A 13,109-nucleotide genomic window follows, 5' to 3' on the forward strand; every position below is an offset into this window, starting at 1 on the left:
GCATGTGACATATGAAGGGGAGACAAATCTGAATGGCTTGTTGAATCACACGTTTTCTTATTTCACAGATTGTGGGTTGGTAGGCACTCCAGATACCCAAATGTATGAGCACAAGCACTGAAAAAGTGAATTTTCACATGATTTGTCCCCTTTAGCGTCTGCCAGGTCATAACTTTGGTTTTACGGCCTGCAACTGGTTTCTGGTTCACTCCCAAAGCTCAGATCAGCGTTGCTTCCAGCAGCAGGCAGCTGTTCTCAGCTAAAAAGCTCCAAAAACCCACCGTATACACTACCTGCTTGGCTCCATACTTCAGACAGACACATTTAGGTGCTGTTCACATGTAGTGTCTAAAAATGTGTGTAAAATGCCAGCCGTGCCACTTTCTTTCTTTTATCCAGGTTGAACTCCTGCCACGCCTGCCGTTACTAAGCAACCAAAACCTGCGTGCTGCGATGACGATGATGATGAAGTTGCAGTAATTTAGCAGCAAATCTCACTGACTAAACTAAACTGAACTAAACTAAAATAAACCCCTCACAGTAGCTTTACTGTTCGATATCTCTGCGTCAGTCTGGCTGACCTTTCAACCGGATATTGTGACGTTCTTGGACGGAAAGGGTGACGCAAGTAAAATAGTCCATGGGACAGATCGTAAAGCTCTGGGTGTAGCCCTGCACTAAAATGATTAACTTCTCTTCTATATATTTACCATAGACTGATATTTACGGAAGAAAAAAAGGTGTCTTCCGGCTGTGATTGGTTGTTCCTCGTCACATGACATGCGGTGTGGGCTGAATGCAAAGTTTAACTATTTTTATCTCGAGGCAGCCGTCACGCCCTGAAAAATAGGTGCTTTGGGAACGCAACGGCGTCACTTCCACATTTGAGCGTGCCTGCCACGTGTCTACATTGAAAACAATGGATTTGAGTGCGCCAAAAAAGGGCCCTTAGAGACTAGCTGGTGAACATAGTGGAGCATTTAGCAAATAAAAAGAGACAAATATTTCTTTCTGATTATGGTTGAGACCAAAATAAAGCTAAAAGAGAGTGAATACTGGACTTAAATTCATCACGTATCCAGAAACACGACTCCAAATGAATGATAATGTTGCTCCGTGTCTGCTGGATGTCTGAATAAGCAACTGTTTAGTACGGACTTTATAATGTCAGATGCGCTTCCAGCTGAATATGTTTCTTTGGTATTTGGTAGAAAGTATAAACCATGTTATGAGTTGAGGTTTTTAACATGAATTTTTCAATGTTTTCAAGCACAACAAATTAAATTTCATTGACCTCCATTGTATTGGGGGATGGCTGCAGAAGTCTCAGCAGGGGAGCTCTCAGTCCATAAAACCAACAGCAGCATATCACCGGGCTACAACATCATGAAGTATTAATTATGAGTCTTGTGCAGCACCAACTTCTGAAAAATTTATTTATTTATGTTTGCTAATGTTCGATTTTTGTTCTTACCTTTTTCATTTGCGTTAACTTAAGCTGAAATAGTAATTTCATTCGAATCAAAACTGTAATATGTTTCATATAAAAGCGAATGTGAAGTGGTCGTTAGAAAAGAAGGTGGTCTCAAACAAATGGCTGCATTGCAATATATTTTCTGACATCTGGCAAAAAGTATTCGTTTTACAAGCTTTCAATGACGGTGATAATGAGCAGGAAACTGCTTCGTCTTTGTACGGATCACTTCACTCCATGATAATACTCCTTCCTGTGAAAACAAATGAGCTCCAATGCAAACCCGGGTTTCATTACTTAGCTATTCTGCTGAATATTGCTTATGTGTTTGTGTAAGTCATTTGTTTTTCTCTTTGGGTGTTAAGCCTACCATGAAGATATTTTGCTTGTTAAAGAAAGTCATGCAAAGTCATCATATCCTTTATAACCCTGACACTTATATGTAAGTGCCATCATAGAGAAGACACAGCCAAAGGAAACAGACCAACGACCATGGAGAGAATCATCTTGTTACTTTTTCTTTGTGCAGCTGTTGAGGGAGATGTAGGAAAACACATTTTTGTTGATAAGAGTAAGACATGGCCAGCTGCTCAGAGCTACTGTAGAAAACATCACACTGATCTTTCCTCTGTTAGTAGTCAGTCTGAACTAAACAGGCTCCTGACAGCTGAAGGTGCAAACAGATCCGAAGGATGGATCGGCCTCCAACGAGACCTCAACAACAGCACTGTCTGGAGGTGGTCAGGAGGGACACGCATTACATACCAAAACTGGACCAATGGACAACCAGATAATTTTGAGAACAATGAGAGGTATGGACACGTCCAGTCTAAAGGGACATGGAATGATGATAAAGAAACAAACACCAGGCCTTTTTACTGCATCGATATTAAGGTAGTGGAGGAGAGGAAGACCTGGGAGGAGGCTCTGGACTACTGCAGAGATCACCACAATGACCTCACCAGCCTGCACTCTGACACCGAGTGCCTTCTGGCCATGAAAGAGAATCAGAAAGTCAACATCACTCATCGGGTGTGGATCGGCCTGCGTTACCTCCAGGACCGCTGGCTGTGGGTGAACGGTGACCATATGGTGTACGAGGCCTGGAACCAGGGAGGAGATCAGGACTATCTGTGTCCATCACAGAAACGCTGTGGAGCTTTAACCGGAAAGGGACTGTGGGACAACTTCGATTGCCGGACCAAACTCCAATTCATCTGCATCTGAGAGATTCAGAATATTATATCTGGTAAATTAAAATGCCATCTATCACTGTTACTGACTTGTATCACAAGAAAAGTAATGCTACAATGTGAATTGAAATGTCTAGGTAAGAAATTACATATTACACTACAGAGAACTGTAAAATTAAATCTAAACTCTCATTTTCATTTGCTTGTTTTGCTGTGATGTATTTATCCTTTCTTACTTTTTTATTTGGTTGACGGTACTAGGTGGCCTTGTCTTATCATTGAAATTTGTATACATTGTCAGGCTTTTGATTACGCCATTAATCCTCTTTTAAGGCATTAATAACTATTAGGAAAATTATTGACGGCCAATAAATACCTGAAAATGTCTGATTACTGGGATACGCACTAATGACAGTAAGCAGCAGGCCTGTCATTTGCATTCTTAACCACCATCCTTTAGTTTGGTTTCCATATTATCAACAATTACTCACTCAACCCTTTCTCAGATGTTATTACACCTGTGTAAATCTTGTTTTCAGGTAAATACTGGATTTTTGACATGTATCAAAACTTGTGTGTAAATTCATCATCCTCTTGAACATAAAAGAAATATGTAATCGACATTTAGATACTTTCATGACTGTAATTTACAGTAATTTACCCTGATTTTACATGTTTTGTTCTGTTTTCACTCTACTCATCTCATATATAGTGAACTCTTCTTTAAAAAAAACATGAACTGCAGTGTGCTGTGTTTATGCATATTAATAATAAATATTACTGTATTTACACTGGAGTCCTTTTCCTTTTAAACCTCTAATAATGTGAAAGGGAAGAGGGAATCAAGAAAGTGTCACAAAAAGAGAGTAATGAGAATAAACATCCTGTAGAGCATTATGGCTTGATTCTACAAAATAATTTCACATAAACGTATTTTAAAATGTATTCATAATGAAAAATAATTATGGAATTGTTTAATTATTTAATATTGGCTGGACAGAAACTAAGTTGGGATGTAGTGCTTGTAATAGTTATTTGGAGGTGGGATTGAGCTGAAATAATAATACAAAATAAAAATATTTATTTATTTATTTATTTATTTATTTATTTATTTATTTATTTATTTGACAGGGACAATACATGTAGGCATTGTTACATTTAATTACAGTGCAACTGATGCAATGTATATAAAAAACATATTGTTAAATTAAATTAAATTTAATTTAATTTAATTAATTTAATTAAATTCAATATTAAATCTAAACAATACACTAATATAGAAGAGACTGAAGTGTAGCATAGTCTTTAGTATAATAGTAAAACTATTGTATTGTCTAGTATTAATGCTAATAATCTAGAGCAACTACAGCATGTGATTGTTACGGATGCTTGTGCTTTGATGAAGCTGAGTTACACACTGGAGTTTCTGCAGGATTTGGCACACAGCAACTGTAGTCATTCACTTGAAAGGAGAGGTTTTTACGTAGCATACAATCCAGGCAGCTACTAACACTTGATGACTTTGCAAGAGGATAATGTCAGCAGAAAAATTACACTGACACAAGCAGAGCAACAATGGAAACCACAGCCACTCTGGGCCCGGCTGTCTGCCAGGACACAGGCAACCCAGCTGTCTCCAAACACGGTAGCAGAAACCAAAAATCAACTCCAGCAAATCTAAACTTTCATCTTTCAAATTGTGCCAGCTGCTTACAGAACAAAAATCCAACAAGACAGGTAAAGGGTGACAAAGACATTACAATAAATACCATTGTTTGTTAAAGAGCAATATTTCATTAGTAATTAGCTGCATGTGTATGAAGAAAATGCAAATGCTACTACGTAGCCATTTCAATCAGGAGAGACTTCATTTTAAGAGTGATCAAACATTTTCTCAAAGACTTCTATACAATCAGACTACTTTTTTTGCAACCAGAGGAGTCGCCCCCTGCTGGCTGTTAGAAAGAATGCAAGATTAAGGCACTTCAGCATTGGCTTCACTTCTCAGACCCGGAGGTAGCCCATTGCTCACAACACTCAAACAAGGATATCCATGTGTTAATTGACAGCATAATGCATGGTAAACAACAACCACAAGAAATATGAGCTCAGCCAAGACATTCAATTTATTTATGATTAATACTGCACATACAATAGGCTGATAATTCCAAAAGAGCAGCTGTTCCATTGAAGAAACATTTAATTTCTCCTTTCTGAAATCAAAATACTTAATCCTTTAAACACTTTGGGAACTGAGGGAATATTTATGGGGACGTCTACTCAAAGAGGAAACTTATTTGTTAAAAAACGTTCATGCTATCTCTCAAGAACAAATAAAAACATATTGAGGCCAAACTGAGAATTTAATATTTACTTCACAGAGTTGTAAAGATTAAAGCAATGCTGATGATCACTATGAAAAATATTTTGTAAATTTAATCTAAATTCCATTGTCAGATTAAACTATCTGTCTGTGTCAGAAACAGTCAAGGTCCTCTGAAATTGCATGAACAAGTAACACACAAAACTTCTTCTGCTTCAAAAAGATAATCAAAGAAATGTTTGCTCCTGTTTGTTGATGGAAGAATTACATTTTTAGCACTCTGTGTTGTGATACCTAAAATAATTTCTAAAATGTCATCTCGTCACTCAGTGAGACAGAATCCATCAGCAGGTGAATATTACAGGATCAAAACAGAAAACAACAAGCCATCACTCCCCGCTGCTGTGTGTTAACACAGTGTATCTACAACCACATGCTGAATTCTCCCTCTAATGAATTTCAAAGCCATTACTGTTCAACATACTGCCGTACATCGCCATATGGAAAACAATAGTGGCTGCATGAGGGCACACAAATATAATCTATAATAACATGTGTTTCAGTTGCGTGGGAGTCACATGCATCCATGGCAACCACCAATCTCCAACTTTCTAGCTCAAGAGATGTTCGACCGTGTACAGGTCAAGTGTCAGCGCCTCTGTTTATAAAAACCACTGACAGCATAGGAGCCTGCTGTTAGTCTCAGCAGCCTGTTTGCTCTGCTAGCTCACTACACAGTCTATTAATTGTCCAAAGCCAAATGGCCCCTGCCGCAGTGCTGCTAATTTATTATTGAGGGTAGATACATGTTTGTTTTTCCTTGCTTTTGATTCATGTTTTTGGTTTTAATGACTTCAGCATAGAGTTTTAGGTTGTTTTTTTGTAAAGCAGCTCACAAATGTCCACAATCCCCAATGTACAAAGGGACGGTTCAAACAAACAGACAAAACAGAAAGCACCATACGCACCAGTCAATTCTGCATCATCTTGGGGTGGAGGTAATCTCTGAATCCATCGGCTATCGGTGTGAGGACGATTTAGACTTTGTTGTTAACAACCAACAAATATGTCCAACGGCCATTTCCTCTCTCCGATCATTGTTTACAGTCCGACCAGCAACTTGAGATGTGGGAATGGAGTTGGAGTTGAGGGATGATGTGTACAACCATATTGTTTCACAAGTAGCCATATGAATGCAGATACATTAAACCATATAGCAAGGAATCTCTGTCCGTCTGTATGTCCTATGTACAACCTCTGGTTGTACCTGGTTTTCAACAAGAGTGAAAAATATGTTGTTGTTTTTTTTGTCATTTGGATGCATAACAAACTCTTTAAGGATTTATTGCTATCATCCAGTGCTCATTGTGTTTTGTTTTTCCTACGGTGTTTTGAAGAAATGGCCTGTTTATGCCAGTAAATTGCAGAAAAGGTAACATCAAGAGAAAGGTTGTGTTTGTCAAACAATGCTGTGCTGCAGTTTCTACATTGATTTTCATGATTTAAGACGTGTGAAATCAGATGAAACATCTGTCCTCTCAGGAAAACTGACTGGCAGCTGCCAGGGGGGGAAATCCCTTCTCACACGGCTCTTCTTCTCTGAGTCAACACCCAGCTATTACTATAGCTTGTGTGTGCAGTCACCTCTGGTCCACCCCTACAGATCTACATTTCATGGAGCAAAAGAAAGAAAAGAGCTGCCGGGAGCGTTACATTCCTCTCCTCTCTCTCTGCCTGGCCGAGGAGGCCTCGACATAGGGATCAAAACAGTGCAGCGCTGGTTCTTTTTTTGCTTTTTTTGCAAGCTCAAAAATGCTGTATCAAACACACTTCTCAGATATTTCATGGTGTTAAATTATACTACACAAAATGTGCTTTTCAGCCCATTGTCATCCCAATGATCACACACACATGCACACTCACACTCTCCCTATAAACGTCTTCTTCTACTTTTTTGCAAAAAGCACAAAAGCATTCATCAAACACTTTGCTCCAAGCACATCGTCACTTTATGAACTACTTTTAAGCATCAGCTCTTCACATCAAAGAAAATCAAAGTAATCTATTCACAAATGTCCTCATTCCTACCATGTTTCAATTTCCGTAAAAGGAAAATAATATTGCACATCTCAATGTGCCTATTGAGCGGTACCATTTGCCAAGGTGGCAAGCTTAGCTTTCATTCCCACCCCTACCCCCCCTGTTCCTCTCTCATCTGCAGGTTTTCACACTCTAACAGCTGGTGCCAGGCCTGAACACACCATTGAACCTGTGTATGTATTACCAGAAAGATTTCTGCTTCCCAAGGTCTTCCAACACCATAGAACAGTGGTTCTCAAACTTTTTTATCCAAGTACCACCTCAGAAAATATTTGTCTCTCCAAGTACCACCATTATGACCGATGTTAAAATACAGTAGCGTAGGCCTACCCTATTCAGCAATGCAAGGTTCACGCAGGAGGCAAATTTATTCCTAATAACAATATAACTTATTGTTGGCTTTTGTCAAAGAGGTAGCACTAGAACTGGCACTTAAACTCTTCCACACAACTCACACTACACAAGGGGCAGCCTCTCACATTAGGCCTGCACGACATGAGGAACATCTGTGATGTGCAATAACACTGTTCAATATTGCAATGACAATATGACTTGCGATAAATAAACAAATATTGAAGTGTGCATATTAGCTCTACATATACATATACTGTATTTAATATATAACTAGGCTAAATGTTGTTTCTAGAGCAGCAACAGTAATGTTTACAAATCTACAAGCTACAAGCATTACAAAATGAATGTTTTGTTTATCTCTGTGGAAGATATCTGACGTTACTTCTAACAAAGCTTGTGAGCCAATAGTAAAACAACGTTGGTATCACGTGGTATCTCTGGGTTGTCAGTTAGTGTGGAAAAAAAAACGATAAATGGCAGAGATTGACAGTAAGTGCCTGGCAACGACTTGTTGTGAAGTAAATGCGATGGAACGGGGGAGGGAGAATGGGACATCTAGCGGCTGAATGTTATCAATGTTACCAATAGCAGCTTTAAAAGACAAAAGAGGAGTTTATCAAAAAAGTGATTGGTGAAACAAAGCTAATAGGCTACGATAGCATCCTCTATTTTGGACTCACCTGCAAGGCACAAATTTGCATGTCCACGTTCACCAAAATTGAAGTCGACGCAGAACATTTGCGCAGATTAATTTCACCTCCTCGAGCGGATCCACTAACTCCATTGGAATTAATTGAAATTACCATGAAATTTTGCCGTTAAATCCTGTTGTGACCAGACCTTTAGCATCTCCGATGGGTGAGGCTACAACCACATGATCAGTGCACATCCATCATAGTCCTGGGATTTTGCTCGTTGTCTGTTTCCTGTTTTATTTTGTTACTCACCTCTTCTCTCGTTTCAGATCAATTCACTTCCTGTCTTTGTGTGTTTTCCCGCCAGTTTTGATTGTCTGCCTGATTAGTTTCACCTGTCCCTCGTTCGTCCAGCAGTCACCTGACCTCCTGCTCACCTGTTCCCACTTCCTCATTAGTCACTCACTATATATACTAGCCCAGTTCCTTTGTTTTTGTTTGTCGTTGCTGAATGGGGTTCTGTTTTCTTCCTGGTAGTTGGCGTTCCTTCCCTTGCTCCTCAAGTGTTTTAGTTTTGTTTCCAGTGATCAGCATTCCTAGTTTGTTGTTGGATTAACTTCTGATTATTATGAGAGACAAATAGAGGGTGCTCTGTTAGTTTATCATCATCTGTGTGACACGTGTTGCAGAAACTATCCATGAGATATTGCCTCATTCTAAAAAGTGGAGCCTGTGAATGTATTATCACTTTTCGGTGAGCGAATAGAAGGCTGCACCGCGTCCTTGATACATTTTCGGGCTTCAGGGTTGCTGCCTCTGCAAGTAGCTCAAGGTGCCCGGGTGAGTGGAATAGACTGTTTTCCTCTGAGGCTGTTTTCTGTCTTCATTTTAAATTAAACATTCTCTCTCCGTCTCATATATTCGCCTACGTATCCTCCCATGCACACAAGCACTCATGACTGCAGACTTGAGAAGAGTTTGCTCATTGTTTGATTTATTCATGCCCTACTGCTCAATATGTGGAAAGGGGAGTTGAAGTAACATGGCATTTTTTTTTGGTATTACATTTCAGTTTGTAAATACAGAAGATTTCTTAAAGACGGGAACAACCAAGGCTAAAAATGTTGTTTTTGAGGTCGCCGCATACATAATACCGTCGGCCTCTTTCACAGAATACATTTGAACTTGTCACAGTAGGAAAAGCACCGGTGTAAATAAACTTATTGATGAATTTCATTCAGCAGCTTCAGTTTCAAGGTCCTGGTATTGCTCATGCTGGCTCAGTGTCACACTGGCATGGCTTACTGGGACACTTGAGTAGAACTGAGCCTTTGTTAATGTTATTAGTAATAATAATAACTAGAAGGGCACACGGAGAGGACAAATCTCCGCCAAGGCCATTTCCATAAGTGAAAAATACTGTGTGTATCCGCCCCGTGATTTGGATCCACTCCAAAATTTAATGGGTTCTTCCTTGGCCTATGCTTCATACTTCTACCGAGGTTCATGGAAATCAGGCCCGTAGTTTATCCATAATCATGCTGACACACAGACAAACAAACCGAAAACATAACCTAAATTTTACTTATACAGAAACTTTCAAAACAAAATTACAAAGTGCTTTACATGGTTGAAATATCTAAGTTTACATTATAGTTAATGGAACGCCTGGTGCGTTTCATACCGGCGCTATAGGGCGCCATGTGGGGCAGTACCGAATGCCGACAGCTGTGACAAAGCCTGTGAATGAGAACGGGCTGGTCTCCCAAACAAAGGAAGAGTTAACTTCCTGCAGTGCATGAACAATCATTTACAGTAACACACTAAAATTAGGCATAAAGCACCACTCATATATAAGCACATTATCAGCCTCACACTTTTACACACTTAGGTATTTAATCGTAAACCCACCAATCAGGCGTAAGCACTATAAAAAGGCAACAGGTGCTTCTTTTCAGTTGTCCCCTCCGGACAGTCAAGATGGCAGCAAAGATCACAAAAACAGGGGTTTATTCATCTCGTATCGGGCCTAACGTTAGTGGATCGGACAGAGCTGAGCTAGCTGTTTCCCCCTGTTTCCAGTGTTTGTGCTAAGCTAACCAGCTGCTGGCTGTAGCCTAACATTTACCATACAGATGTGAGAGTGGTATCAATCTTCCCTATCCAATAATATATCAATATTAAAGTGTGACATGTTGTATCTGATTTGAGCTGAAGTCATATCAGAGGTGTAGTGCCAGGGAAATATTCAATAACCTTCATTATCAAATAGCCTCTTCAGATTTTCACTTCATTTCCTCCGTAATTGAAATCTGATGAGCCTCAAGCTTCTGAATCGCTATCATGGCTGCCTAATGTCTTCTGCTGCTCCAGCCAACCATGTGTTAGGCCTTTTTTCACTCTTCCTTGTGGACAAAAAAAAATGATGCTGTGAACCTGTCAGGCGAGACACACTTGGAGGGATGGGAGAAATCCAGGGGAATTCCCCTCCGCAGCTGCAAAAGGCAGCAGATGGGAGCAGGGTAAGGAGGCTGAGAGGCGTCATTTATCTTCATAAGACCCTCATTCCGTCGGGGTCGGAGCAAGCAGAGGAAGAGGAATCATAGGATAGGGAAATGAAGGATGGAGGGTGGAGGCAGAGAGAGATGTGGGTTATCTGTAAATGTTGCAGACTGAGACATCTGTGTTAGTCCGCCGCCGCTGATGGAAGGTTGCATTCGTTGTCAGCTTGTAGTGCATGTGCATATCCATAGATATAGGGAGGGAAAGGGATCTGTGCATGTGAGGGATAGGTGGGGAGGAAGTGATGGATGAGGAAAGACAAAGGAGGGGAGGGCTGGGGCCCGATGGAGAGGGAGGAGGGGGTTCAGGAGAAAAGAGAGGAAGACGGAGTGGAGGCATTAATTTAAATTCAACTTTATTGTCGTTACATTTGCATTAAAGATAGTGCAACTTGCAAAATATAATAAAACGTGTGCAATTAATGACAAAGTTATGTGCAAAATGATTTTAAAAGTGTCACCGTAAACATATTGCATATACGGAGTAGTGCAACAAGAGGCTACAGCCATGGTAGCGACTGTGAGGCTGTATTTAAGATCAGCAGCTTTGAGCTAAATGCTAACCTCGTGCTAACCTAGCGTGCTAATATTTACTAACTAGCACAAAAAAAGTAGCTGAGGTTGATGAATATGTCATTAATTTTGCTTTTTTTTTGTCATAAACCAAAATATTGAACAAATTGATGTTTTAACCTGACAATGGCGCTAATGTTATTACTTTTAAAGCTTCAGTATAGGCAATAATGTTTTGGCATCATTAGGCAAAACTTCTATAATAACCTTTCAGCATATTGTAATTCAAGTGTTCTGAGAGAAAACCAGACTTCTGCACCTCCTCATGGCTCTGTTTTCAGGCTTTAAAAAATGTAGCCAGTGACGGGAGACTTTGGCCAATCACAGGTCATTTCAGAGAGAGAGCGTTCTTATTGGCTGTGCTCCAGCTGGTGGGCGGTGCTTGATATTTCCTCAACTTGATCTCAACATGGCTGCCGGGTCACAAACTTTCTCATTTTACAGCTAAACAGTACACTACAAGATGTTTCTGAAAACATTTGAGGCGAGAAATAGGCATTACAGTATCAGAATATTGATTCATATTTGATCAGCGCTGCCTAGTTTGAACGTTTGATCGGAGTTCACGAGTGATTGAGAGCTGCTCAGAGACGGCTAACTTTTCTTAATCATATTTTCACCATTTCTACCAACTGCAACTTAAATACAGCAAATTACAGTATCTAGCCGTGTATGATTTACCGGATGTAGACTGGGAATATGAGCCTGCAGTGAAGAGTTTGTAATTTCAGCTGTCATGAATGGAATTTTTTTTAGAGCTCCACTCTGCAAGGTGCTAAACATCCTCCCTGTAGGCCGACTCATAAGCACTGTGGTATCGTATGCAATGGTGTAAGATTGGAGAACAGTCATGGGTGAAGAGAATAAATGACGGGCCTCAGCTGTTTATATATTACATTACATTTTCTAGTTGCAGCAGCTTTTGTACATTTTCTACTTCTCATGTAAGGAGCGCAAACTGAAAGATAACTGAAATGGTTTAAATTCACATGAGGACATATCCACCCAAAAGCTGTTGTTCTTTATACTCCAAACATCCAGCCTATAGTGTATGCATTACATACTGAACATTTGAGGCAGGTAAATGAATGGCTAATCATAGCTGAGGGGCTGCACAACTCATTTCTTGAGCAGCCTGAGCAGCACAGTAGCCAGCAGGCCGACGGACGTCTCCAACCAGCATGAAATCATTTGTTTTTCAATATAGATTTTCATGTAACTGGGTATTAAGTACCAAGGGCTAAAACCCTGGCATCCACCATACATCTGCCCTTACAGCAGCTTATGTGGAACAAGCTTTCATATTTGTGCTTTTCAAACCCAGTGCTCCCATATGGGAAACGAAGGATCTAGCAGCTGGCCAAAGGGTAATCCCCACCTCCCAGACGAGCAGGATATTTGGCTTACAAGTCTTCAGGCGGTGCTGCTGCTCTGCCTGGGAAAAGCTTTTTCCTTCCCTGTCAGTCGGCTGCTGTGAGCCCCAGTGACTGCTAAGGAGTGGTGGGGGGTGGGGGGGGTCTAATCAGGAGACCACGGGTGATGGGAGACAAGAGCGTGCTCCGAATAAAACCGGGTTCAAAGCGGCTGCGCTCTGCTGTCACAGTCTGGGGGAAGGCGGGAGAGAGAGGGAGGAAGAAGAGGAAAATAGGGAGGCAGAGGGGAATCAGAGAGGTTTCAGTGAAAAGAAATGAATTGGAAAAAAAAATAGGAAGGGGGTGAGAGAAAAGATTTATAGAAATAGTGAAGATGAGGTGAAAAAAAAGTGTGAGAGAGTATCCCTCATCGCCAACACCTACTCACAGTCTGTTGGGAAGAGTTTAATTAAATATCAGGGAGGGTGGACATGTAGGAGGAAAGATGAGAGCAACAAAACATTCAACAGAAGGTATTCACATA

At 40.4% G+C, this 13,109-nt stretch overlaps 1 long non-coding RNA gene across 1 annotated transcript; it reads right to left on the reverse strand.

The window, feature by feature from the left end:
• Nucleotides 1–1,377: 1,377 nt before the first annotated feature.
• LOC141765361 (uncharacterized) lies at nt 1,378–8,253 on the reverse strand. Its single transcript, XR_012593463.1, has 3 exons — nt 8,125–8,253; nt 2,528–2,697; nt 1,378–2,003 (listed from the first exon to the last, which is right to left on the reverse strand). It is a non-coding gene; the product is annotated as an uncharacterized LOC141765361 (long non-coding RNA).
• Nucleotides 8,254–13,109: the final 4,856 nt, after the last annotated feature.

Source organism: Sebastes fasciatus, chromosome 3 (assembly GCF_043250625.1).
Source record: "Sebastes fasciatus isolate fSebFas1 chromosome 3, fSebFas1.pri, whole genome shotgun sequence".
NCBI classification, from domain to species: Eukaryota; Metazoa; Chordata; class Actinopteri; order Perciformes; family Sebastidae; genus Sebastes; species Sebastes fasciatus.